Raw genomic sequence first — 12,776 nt, 5'->3', positions numbered from 1 at the left:
TATTAGGAGAACTAAAAAAATTATATGATGAACTCTATAAAAATTACGAATAAAGTAGTAAGATGCTTTGGAATATTCATAGGACATGATAAGGAAGAATGTTACACTAAAAACTGGATGAAAATTTATCACGATATTGAAAAACTTTTTGAATCCTGGAAAAGAAGAAAACTAACGTTATTGGTAAATCATGTATAGTAAAGACACTTGCAATATCTAAACTCACATATGTTGCCTCAATACTTACTCTTCCTGATATTGCTTACATTAAAAAAAATACAACGTCTAATTTATAACTTTATTTGGGATAAAAATGAACGAATTAAGGACGACAGACCTAATTCGAAATTTCGCACCACTGCGCAGGAAGTCGCGCATCTGCCTTGAATCAGATTGACGTAATTATGTATTGCTAAAGATGATTGATATACATTTTTTAATGTTTACAAAGAGTTTCATACCTTTATTCCCAATTCAAAAATATTTTACACAATTCGATTTACATTCATTTGTTGATTCTATAAGTAAATGATTATTTTACGACATTTGCCATAAGCGCATGGCGAGTAAACAAAAACGTGTTGTGATGTTGATGACTTTCCTGACTCGCCGGTTAGGCTGGTTTTGTTCATTTGAAGCTTCGTTTTTCATTAAAAAATGAAGTGCAGCAAGTACAAACATCGTCATAAACTACAGCCAAATGTACGACCCCTGTCTCTCATTATCGATACGATTCTAGAGCGGATTCTGGACCGTGGCCTGAGACAATAAGTTCAAGTTGATGTTTCTGATGGAGATGATTTGTAAGGAAAGATCTTTTTCTGAATAATGTCTGTTACGTCCTAAAGATGAACTAAACATGCATGATGCTAAATGAACATATAAGTGTTTGTAAATGGAGGAGAAAACAAGACCCCGGAATGCCAGGACCTAACAGCTGCCAAAGCTTGAAATTTCTGATGTGATATCAACACTATTCAGTATTTCATTTGGAACAGGTAACCATATATAGATTTTTTGTTTTAGGCTAAATGTTGCATTTATTCATTATGTTTTGTTATTATTGTTGAATATATTTCTTTTAATGCATCTTTAGGTCTATGTAAAAATGTTAAAAATTTTGGATGCAATTGCAAAAGGTTGTAAATGTTAAGCAAAATACCTTATTAGAGCAGCTGGGTTAATTTATAAGCATACTTAATTCTCAAAGAATAATCAACCAAGCTTAAATATAAAGCCATGCAGATAAACCTGGCTATTTACCTGCTTAGAGATGAATCAAGTAAAGTACCAGCAATGTTGAAACAGGCTGATCACTTTATTTTTAAATATATCATTATATGTATTTTGTGCTAGCTTCATTCAATCATTGATAAAATTTTTCCCATATAGCAATGAAATTAAACTAGCAAATTTCGGGTGCGTCGATTTACCCAAATGGACCCAAATGGAACCCAAATGGACCCAAATGGAAATCAAATGGACCCAAATGGAAATCAAATGGACCCAAATGGAAATCAAATGGACCCAAATGGAAATTAAAATATAATATTTTTCATATTAAACTTTATATAAAGTGAAAAAAATAATTTATTTGAGTATTCGAAGGATTTAGATGTAAAATGAAATTAGTTTATCGTTCAATTTTTTACTGTAGTCATTTTTTAAAGTTAATTATTAAAAGTTATATAGATAAATAACTGTATTATTAAAGTTTGATTAAAGTAAAATGAATAGACGGTTAATAATATTTAGATAATCAAATATAGGGATCGTTAGCCGTTATCAAAGTCTATAGATAACGTTGCCCAGCTCTTGCCACGTGGAGGCCATCCCAAAGAAGAGCCATAATTTTGAATTTGAAAAATAAAAAATCAATTAAATTCTAAAGAAAAGCCAAAGTTTTTGTTTTTTTTTTTAGAAAACAGGAAGAATGGAGAAAAAATAATGTAATTTTTAGTTTATGTTCTTTGATGAATGAGGAAAAAAAATGAAATTCGATTATTAAACTGAAATGAAATTAAATAAATAATAATTTTTAAAAATACACAAAGAAGAACTCTATGGAAACTAAAAAGAACAAAATACATATACAACCAACAGCAAATCTATTTACTGAATTTACTGATGTTCCTGCACGGCCCCATGCTCCACAGTCATCTGGAAATTCGTGTACATTGTCGGATGTTCTCTGCAACAGTAAATAGACATTGTTCTTTGGTCCTCTTGGTATAGTTGGCGCGACCGCATGGCTTGGTGTCGTTGTCACTGCTTTGTAGGCTTCGTCGACTGTCATGAATTTGTCGTTTGTCAGGGTCTGCAGTGTTGTGGGCTCTCCAGTCTCCTCAGTCTGCATGTCACAGTCTTCATCCTCCAAGACGGAAAAGCTGTTTTTGGACAGGAAACTATTCTCAGGAGATGACAGTGGGGATGTCATTGGTGAAGACAATGGTGACGACTGTGGTGAAGGCACTGGTGAAGATCTTGGAGAGGCCTTGATGCGTATTCTCTGCTTCTTAGGTTTTGACATTTTCGGTGTTGCTGGTGGCTCGCATGTACTTCTCTGTCTTTTCCTTGGTGGCATTGGCATTTCGGGGGAAGACGGTGGTGTACTATTAGGCGATGGAAGGGAGTAAGTTGGTGATGAATGTACGGATACCGGTGAAATTACCTCAGGGACTGGCAGTGGCTTTTGCTTTGAAGTTTTCCTGGTTTGAAGTTTGTCCTGCTTGGTAATTGGTTTGGGGGTTGATTTGTCCTTGTTGTCGAAGCTTAAGTTGTTAAAGCCAAAATTGAATGTAAGATGTTTAGTCTTTACTTGCGTGGCTGATGATTTGGGCACAATGGGCACGAAGTGGTTTGGGGTCCACGTTTTGCCTGGAATTGGTTGGAAGGTGCTGGACCACATAATTTTGATAGGCACTTCGCACACTGGTTCCTCTGGCCTAAGCTTCATGTTTAGCTTCATGAAGGATAAGTCCTTAGTACCATTGACGCATGGGTATAACACATCTAATGGAGTACTTATTACATTGGCCAAAGCAAGTATTGTCCACACACTGGAATATGATCGGATTCTGGCACAATCTAACACGGCCTGGTCATAAGTTGGAGAGTTATAGTAGAAACTGGCAGCGTCCTTGTAAGTCCTAATGTTCTTGTTTAGACACATCTCAAGGCATGTTTTGTACCGCAGCTCCACTGACAACGTCTCGTCCCCTATCAGCAACTGGGATACAGAATTGAAGAGGCAATCCCCATCACCAGTGGATGTAATAGCGGCGTCGTTGGTACCGTTGAAGTGATAGTGATGGAGGAGTCTGTCGGCAATGGGATCTATCTCCATGTTGGCGAGAGTGGCTGGTTGGATACGGACAGAACGGTTTTCAACAAGCAATGCTTCGCGATTGGCAACGGAGAGCAGTTTTGTGATACCATGTCCAGCAGCCTGAAATTTTTTAAATACCTTGTTTTTATGTTTTGCTCAATCCTTAAAATAATTTTCTATTTAAAGTAAATAAGACAACTACGTGAAATGTTGTGTTTCAAGCCCAAAACAGTTTTTGTATGTTTGGGAGGTAATGATATAAGTAAAGACTGTTCACCGAAAGAAATTTATGACAATATTGCTTGTATCGTACGTGATGCAAAGAGTGTAGCTGAACATGTATATGTGTGTGAAATTATGACAAGAGGAAACTTTCGATCATCTGGATTAACGAAAAGTGTATTTGACAAGAAAAGAAGACTCCTTAACAGATATCTCAGGAAAACCTACGGTCAATGCTTCGTGACTTTTAGTGACATCCGATACCCATCTCACTACGATAAAGACAGAGTTCATCTTAGCACAACAACAGAAGACACAGTGTCTGGGATGAAAAAGTTTCAGTGTCGTTTAGTTCGCGTCTTGTGTAGACATTGAATTTATCGTATTATGGCTTTATTACTACTTTGACTGACTTATTGTACAAATACTTGAGACTGACTTGTACTAACTGTTTAAATATCACATGTATATAACATGTACATATTTTTTATTTAACCAGAATAAATAACATTCAAATGAATGGTGTTTTCATATTTTACCAAATAACTCATTTTTAGTATTATGAAACATCCTCACAGAAAAATACACGTAAAGAATATGTATGCCCAATTTCTTACATACGACAAGTTATAACTCTACAGTCTACAGATCTAAAATCAACAAAAAAATAATAAAGCGTAAAAAGATATGCATGATTATCATCAACACATAAAGCTTAATATGGAAATCAACATTAATTTATACTTATCAAAACCCTTTTTACGCTTTATTACCTTGCATACTATAACAAAATATTTAAGCAATGTATAATTTCTAAAAGAAAGTACCAGACCAGGTAATATTTAATACTACCTACCCAATTTGCGTTTTCATAAGCATTAATTTAAGTTATTCTCTCATGTTTAATTAAGAAACAAAATATTTAAATATCTGAAACATTTCTCTATTTTATCTTTTACTTCTGTAAGATGATTTCAAAGTCTTGAAATAAAAAATAGAAATCAGTTATTAAAAAAAACATTTTTTTTAATCCAGAAAACGATAAGGAAGAATATCTTAAGCATTTCCATATATTTAAAGTGTTCTAAATTTTATCTACTATTTCTGAAAGTTGACTCCATACCCTAGTCTGGTACTTTTGATATATAAAGAATAATATCCCTACCTGCTTCAGACGCTCCAGTCCCATCAGAAAGTCGAATTTCCCATCGTCACTTCGGCAGGTTTCACAGATATAATCCTCTGGATTGTCTGATATGATTTTAAGTTTGTCCAAAGTTACACTTTCACAAGCACAGTGGTACCACTTTTCACAAATAGCACAGAAAACACAAGACGAAACACAGTTCTTTTTACAACGACCACAGGGCCACTCGTTCTTCTTGGTTTTTTGTTTGCGCGGCATTGTGAAAGGAATCTGTAACAAAAATAAAACCTTAATTAGCATTTGTTAAGTCGTATTTCATTTCGTGCCTATAATCAAAATGTTTAAGATATTGGGAGAAAAATTTTATAAGAGTAAAATAGCAAATTCCATTGAATGGATTGATTGTAAATGTTGTATAAATATATATATATAATTAATAATTTACATGTCTGCTCAAATTCACATAATACAAAGAACTAAGAATAGATTGATTGTATGTATATATGTAAATTTATTGTGTATGTCTAAATTCAGACATTTACAGATCGAAATTAAAAAGGAATACATTTAGATTTCTTCTAAAAACAGAGATTACTGATATAAAGAAAAACCTACGCTTTACTATACAATGTAGTAAATATTTTTTGTAATGTTAGATAATTTATTTAACAAAATGCGAAGAGTTGTGTAATTTGAACTACTGCCTTCCTTTGTTTATTAGGAGTACACAAATTATGTGACGCGTGTCAAATAATCGGTTGTTTTCATAACAATATCGTCATTACCCTACTATAGAACAGTATCAACTATAAGGAGGTCTAATTAATACGGGTAAACAATTATATCTTCTAAAAAATTACACATTTAGATTAAGATTATTGTTATATTTTTATGTGTATATAATGAAAGTGATTATTGTACTTGGTTTATAAATAAAAATCTAATTGATGTCTTTTATATTAATCTATATTGCATGTATAAAAATAATTTAATTTAAAAAAAAAATATCTTGTATGTACGTTCTATTTATTTTTTTCTTTTTAAATGAATGCAACAGTATGCTTATCAATGTCTATATATGTAGCCGGAGTAAAGTATAATATTCAATTATTTCTTATGTAAAATAAAAGGAAATATGTATTGATTCACTTAATTAAATCAGTGCTTTTTTAATATCTTATAGGAAAAAAATCATTTAATGTAGAAAAAAGACTTACCGTACATAGAATCCAAATTCTCCTTGAAGAAAAATTCAGGTAGGAAGAATTTTCCCCAAAACGCGTGTTTTTAAAATGTAAATGTCTCATAATTATCTTCTCAAAGATATAAATTAATCCCATTGGTTATTGCTAAGTACTCCAAATTATAGTACAAATTCATCGATACTATTGGATAATTACCCATTAATAATTGAAATCAATTATATATCCCCCCTTTAAAAAATAATATGATCCCATACAAATATATTTATTCGTAAGAAAAAAAGACAACGTACTTTGACACATAATAATAATATAATGTATAAAGTATTTAATTAATTTTCAAAAACATACATGAACACATATAATACTTAAAATAATCAAAACAGTAATTAATTTACAAGTAAAAGTTAATAAAACCGCAGTAAAACATATTAAAAATTCCATTTGGGTCCATTTGATTTCCATTTGGGTCCATTTGATTTCCATTTGGGTCCATTTGATTTCCATTTGGGTTCCATTTGGGTCCATTTGGGTCCATTTGGGTAAATCGACGTACCGGCAAATTTCTTTAAAGATATTTTACACATGTGTTGTTGGTAATTCCCCTGTGTTACCAACATGTAATCATTAGAATCAAGTATGGCAGTATGCTATCTTATACGTTATATACCATATAATCCATATTAACCGCCCCTGCCCCTATAAGCGCCCCCTTAGGTCTTTTTCAATTGTCAGGAAATAAGGGCCCTCTGGCTGTAAAGTGATTAAAATCAACAAGAATTGTATCAAAATATTGAAGAAAGTGAAAATTAAACTTATCTATTATCCAATATTTCAATGGTAATGAATAATTTAGCATAATTTGGGTGGGATATCTTCACTTTAAGTAAAGTTAGACATTATTTTATTGGTTCCTTGTATTTTTTTTTTCTCAAGATTTTTTAAAGTTAAAATATGACATTGAATATCATAAATAGAGTACCAAAAAAAACTGCCCCCTTTTTACAATTTTCTAAACGCCCGAGGCGGTTAATAGGGATTATATGGTATTTGAACCCTTGAATCATTTGTTTTAATGCAAAAAGTTGTTGAATTATTAGTTGTGTATCATTCATAATTGTTTCCTCCAAAAAAAGATAATAATAAGTTGCCTTCATCTTTTACAGTACATGCACCCGCGGCTTTAAAAAATTAACAACTCAAAACTGAATCACACTGATAATACTATTTTATACAAATTTAAGATGCATGTACATGTATGTAGATCACAATACTCAAATGTATTTTGCATATCAAATTTAATGTTTTATATTTTTTTACCACAGAAAAAATCTGCAGACTGAGATACTTGTACTGAGGAAATACCTGCTGTTGAAGAAAAAATTACCCAAGACTTGTTTAGGTATGTTTTTGAAGTCCTTTAAAATGAAAACTTCACTCATGACTTTTCAAAAGGGATGTAAATGTTAAAAGTCATTCTCCTATTCTTTGTACACTGACAATGCTGATTAATCATATGCTTTATTAGGGTGTGAATATTAATTTTTATTTTGAGTATTTCAGTTTATTCATATATTATGCGCCTGAATTTTTTCGGGGCGCATATTGTTTTTGTCCTGTCTGTCTGTTTATCTGTTTGTCTGTCTGTTGTCAACTTTAACCTTCGTCATAACTTTTGAACCCTGAGAGATAGAGACTTCATATTTGGTATGCATACTCCACTAATGAAGCACTTTCAACTGACACCAAGGTCAATGACCTTTTGACCTTGATTGTGACCTTTATGCTGAAAATAGCTTTTTCGAACTTTTGCCATAACTTTTGAACCATGAGAGATAGAGACTTCATATTTGTAATGCATACTCCACTAATTAAACACTTTCAACTGACACCAAGGACAATGACCTTGTGACCTTAACTGTGACCTATTTGCTAAAAATAGATTTTTCGAACTTTTGCTATAACTTTTAAACCATTGAAGGTAGAGACTTTATGTTTGGTTTGCGTACTTCACTAATCAAGTGCTTTCAAACGACACCAAGGTCAATGATCTTGTGACCTTGACTGTAACCTATATGCTAAAAATAGCTTTTTCGAACTTTGTTGCCGCCGGGCGCATAGTGTTTAACAAACACATCTTGTTTTTTATGCGCCTTAATCGATAGATCAGAGGTGTATATTGTTTTTGTCCTGTCTGTTTGTCTGTTTATCTGTTTGTCTGTCTGTTGTCAACTTTAACCTTATATAGCCATAGGTTTTAACAGATAGAGACTTCATATTTGATATGCATAATCCACTAATTAAGTTTTCAAAAGACACCATAGTAAATGACCCTTAGTTTGACCTTGACTGTGACCCTTAAGCTAAAAATAGCTTTTCAAATCTTTGTTGCCTCTGGGTGCATAGTGTTTTTTTTTTTTATTTTACCTTTGTTAACAAAATGCAAAAAATTCTGTACACTTGATATTGATTGATTGAATGTTATTTATTTATCTGAGTATCACATAGGTTTTTTTGTGTATTTCAGGTAGAAACAACAATATGCAGATAGTTAAAATTGCTGCATCTATTAGAGCACCCATCGTCGTCAGGAATTTTTCTTGAATTTCCAGCATTTCCAAAAATGCACCTCGCAGGCATGGATTGATTGTTGTAGCTTAAGCCTTAACACATGTTACAAGATTATTCAACCCTGATGAGAAGTCACAAGATGCAGTGAATGACACTAGGGAGCAATGAAGAGTGAGGGTTCTTTATTGTGCCAATGTCTGCTGTTCCAACCTTTACTCTCTCAACCAAAAGACCTCCAACTTTACAGCACCAGAATATATGATTAGCCACTGGGAAAATTTTTACAAACTTTTCATATGTAACAATATTGCAAGTTTTTAGTGTTGTTCTACATGTAAACAGCATGTACATCATTTTTTAGATATATGTACAGATGTGATGAAATAATTAGGAACTCTAGTTAGTGTACGGTTAGTTTTATCCCACTTGTACATATGTTATATCTCATAAAAAAAAACTAGTTAAAAAAATCAAAGTTTGTATATAAAGTAACAGCTAATACATGTAGCTATTTAAAATGACTGAGTGAAATCATTATAAACAAACATATACAAGAAAAATATTTTTATATATTAAATTTCATCAATACATGTATTTGATACCCAATGGTACTGTTTGATACTCCATAGTTAAATCTATTATACCTGTCATCATTTTTTCCTGAAATGTGAAATACTTTATCAATAAAGTATTTTACCTGTGTGTGAAATTCTTATACTTTTACAATTATAGTAGCCTAGACTCAGAGTAATATAACACAGGTGCATTATTGTCAAATTTTGCGAAAACATTCCCAGATTACAAATTGATAGATATTTCAGCTCAGGGGGGAGTGGGGTTTAAGGTGGGACACAATAGGGGATCAAAGTTTTACCTAGAAATACCAAGAAACAAGATGTGTTCGTGAAACACTGATGCCACCGTATGGCAACATAGGTAAGATTAAGCTTTTCTTAAAATTAATGCAAATTTAATTAATTGGTACCAAGAGTAGGGTATTCTCACTGGAAAACAATTGTGAAATTTGAAAGTAAGCCAATCTTAAAGTTTTTTAATAAGTACAAAAATCTCCAAGGTCAAGGTCAAAAGGTCAATGTAATTAGTATCAAATGAAAGGTCTTGCTAAATTAAAAAAAAAAATTCTGCTCAATAACAGCAAAGCCAGTTGTTATATTGATATGGAAGCATCATCAGGTTTTTTAGATTCAAGCCCCCCCCCATGTAAACTCTCAATACTGAAGTGATTTTTTTTTCTCTAGCCAGTGTGCTAAGATGAGCAATTTCGCCCATGAGCCTTTTGTTTTTCTGTACTATTTTCTTGATGAATGCATCAGTATTTGACTATTTGATCATATACAGTAAAGCACGCATATAACGAAAAATCAAAAACACCAATCTTGAAACAGTCCCTTATACTTAAACTTTTACTACCTATGCTTATTTTAAATTTGACAAACACTGTATCAGGTACAAGTATTTTAGTTAATTACAGGTATGCTAAGAAAACATTAATTTCTGAAATAATCAGGCTTTCAAATATTGATTCCCTTGGGATGTGGGTCACAAAATCGTACTTTGAGACAATCCCTAGAGTAATATACACATTTATTTCATATAAATCCTACTTTATCACCATCCCTAGAATTTTAAACAACTTTAAATTATTATTTTTATTTAGTGTAAAAGTAAATTGAAGAATAAGGAAATAAAACGACACAATTTATTTTGCCAAGGTATTTTCAATGAAAATTCCCTCAAAATATGCCATTCACCAGAGTTTGACACACCCCCTTAAAAAATCTAGGCCGATGACCTATTAATTTTTTGGCATTATTTGCTACTAAATTATCTTGTTAACATTTTATCTTAATATGAACAAAAATTCTATTGCAGAATTTTTTTAATCATCACTTTTATACCACAAACTCACATTTTCCCATCGATTTTCGTTGCCTACTTTTGAAACGCTCCCTATTAAAAATCTATATCGATGACCATATATTTTTTTCATCGATTTTAACTCACAAAAAGTCACTTTACCTCATATTAAAATTTGGGTAAATTTTCTATTGAAGAAATGAATTAGGTCCGTCGTCGTTAAAAGAAACACGCTTATAGGTAAAATTTCAAAAGGTGGCCTCTCAATCGTTGATACTGAATGTAAATTAAAAGCTTTAAAGGCAGCTTGGGTACCTAGATTGTTAAAAGGTATTTTGTACAACATTTTTGATGGTTATTCTAAGAAATCAAATTTTGATGCTCTTTATGTGCTAGGTTTTTCCCATAGAAAGATAGAAAATATAGAAAAACTAGAAAAACTACCTATTTTTATGTCGCTTTAACGAATGTAAGCCCTGTTTTTTTAACAAAATGTCCTCCGATAATGTTCTTCAACAGCCGATATGGAAAATTGTAACTTTGTTTATAGAGGAAATACATTATTTTTTAAAAACTGGATAGCCAGTGGGATTTTTCATGTTAAAGATTTATTTGACGATGGTGGTTTTTCAAATCATTGTTAGATTTTTCCAATTGTATAAAAAACAAGACAAACTGGTTTAAAATTTAAAATTCTTACTTCTGTTTTCAAACCTTAACTACTAAAGTATGACTTTTCAAATTGTAAGTTTGTTAACATACGATACAGAAATTCTTTTTCTCTTCTATACAGGATATGTTAATGTCATAGATCAAAGATGTAACTTTTTCTATGACAATCTTGTACACAGAAAATTTTGTAAACTATGTTATCAAACAGTTTTAAGCAAGGAATTCAGTGTTGAACCCTCAGAATGGAAAAATACATATCAATGTAAATTATATGACATACCCGATAAACAACTCACAGAATTCAACTATAAACTTTTAAACAATATTCTTTGTAATAATTTCTATCTCAGTAAATGGAAAAAAAGAAACGAGCAGTCATTGCAAATTATGCCACGTGAACGAAACTTCAAAACATCTCATTTTTGAATGTAGAAATGTTATTTAAATATGGAACAGATTAAGTTTGTACCTGAAAATAGATATCAAATGGAAACATGTAATAATTGGATTTAGCTCTGAGCGCATTAGAAAAATTGTATCACTCAACGCAATCATTTATATTTATAAATATAAGATGCACTGTAGACTAAATTCCTTAGATGAAACTAGTTATAACATTTTCAACCACGTTGAATCTTCAATTTTTTTTCTATGCTTCCATTCTTAAAAATTTGAACTCTGTTGACTACAAACTTTTTAAATATTTTGCATAAAATGTTTCTGTATCAATTATCTTAAGGTAATACTAACATATTGTTTATAATGTAATTTGTCTGTTATATATATATTTCACTGTTTGTTTGTATTAAGAAATGAAAATAAAATTTAAAAAAAACACCTGCTGTTTCTACACTTGGAAACGTTCTTCTGTGACGCAGCAATAGTGCTGACGGCACAATAGTCTTTATAGACTGGATGTTTCTAAAAACATATACTGCAGCTGGTTTTCATTACTGTGACATCATAATGCAATGACATAAGAATGCCTTGTATGGGAAGGTACTGTCAACTGAGTATTAGAAAGAAGGATTTTCAGACATTTCTTATTTACTGATAAAAAATAATAAAACAATTGTAGACTTTTGATTCGGTACAATCCCTCGATATATAGACCTTAGAGAAAGCATATCAACCTCGCACTTCGTGCTCGGTCGATACGCTTTCTCTAAGGTCTATATATCGAGGGATTGACCTCATCAAAAGGCTATAATTGTATAGTTTTAATATTACAATATCTTTTGTCGAAATATATTCATTTTGAAAATAAAATTATAAAGAAAAAATTTTATTTGTCTCTTGACCGAGTACGATAATTTTTCTCAGTGCTTAGATTTGGAAATGTAACGGCATTTGTTAAAGGTACATGGACACAGTTTCAGCTAAAACATCAAATTGATTTTTCCATTCTTTTTATTTTTAAAGAAACTTAATAAATTTATTTTTAATGATCATCTAAAATTCGAACTTCACTTGTCGAAATACAAGACAGATGTAGAGATAGAAACTTTTGTTATTTAAACAAGGCCAGTATCATGTTTTCGTTAACAAATAAATATACTAATATATGTACATTCAAAGCAGATTTTTCATTTGAAGAAGTTTATTCTAAATACTATTACACATTTTCTATCGATTTGCTGAATCTTGTTTTGTCATAAATATGCCATTTTCTATTTGTAAACAAAAACAAGGCACGAGCATTGTTTACTTTATAAATAATTTTTAATCATTTATCTCCTTTGTAACCGATTGTAAC

At 31.4% G+C, this 12,776-nt stretch overlaps 1 long non-coding RNA gene across 1 annotated transcript; it reads left to right on the top strand.

The window, feature by feature from the left end:
- Positions 1–845: 845 nt before the first annotated feature.
- LOC134247876 (uncharacterized) lies at positions 846–9,673 on the top strand. Its single transcript, XR_009987941.1, has 3 exons — positions 846–998; positions 7,225–7,301; positions 8,427–9,673. It is a non-coding gene; the product is annotated as an uncharacterized LOC134247876 (long non-coding RNA).
- Positions 9,674–12,776: the final 3,103 nt, after the last annotated feature.

Source organism: Saccostrea cucullata, unplaced genomic scaffold (assembly GCF_032062105.1).
Source record: "Saccostrea cucullata isolate Sc308-1 unplaced genomic scaffold, CSIRO_AGI_Scuc_v1 ctg120, whole genome shotgun sequence".
Lineage (NCBI taxonomy): Eukaryota > Metazoa > Mollusca > Bivalvia > Ostreida > Ostreidae > Saccostrea > Saccostrea cuccullata.
The sequence above is the reverse complement of the archived record's forward strand: the minus strand, read 5'-3'. Positions and strand labels throughout refer to the sequence as shown.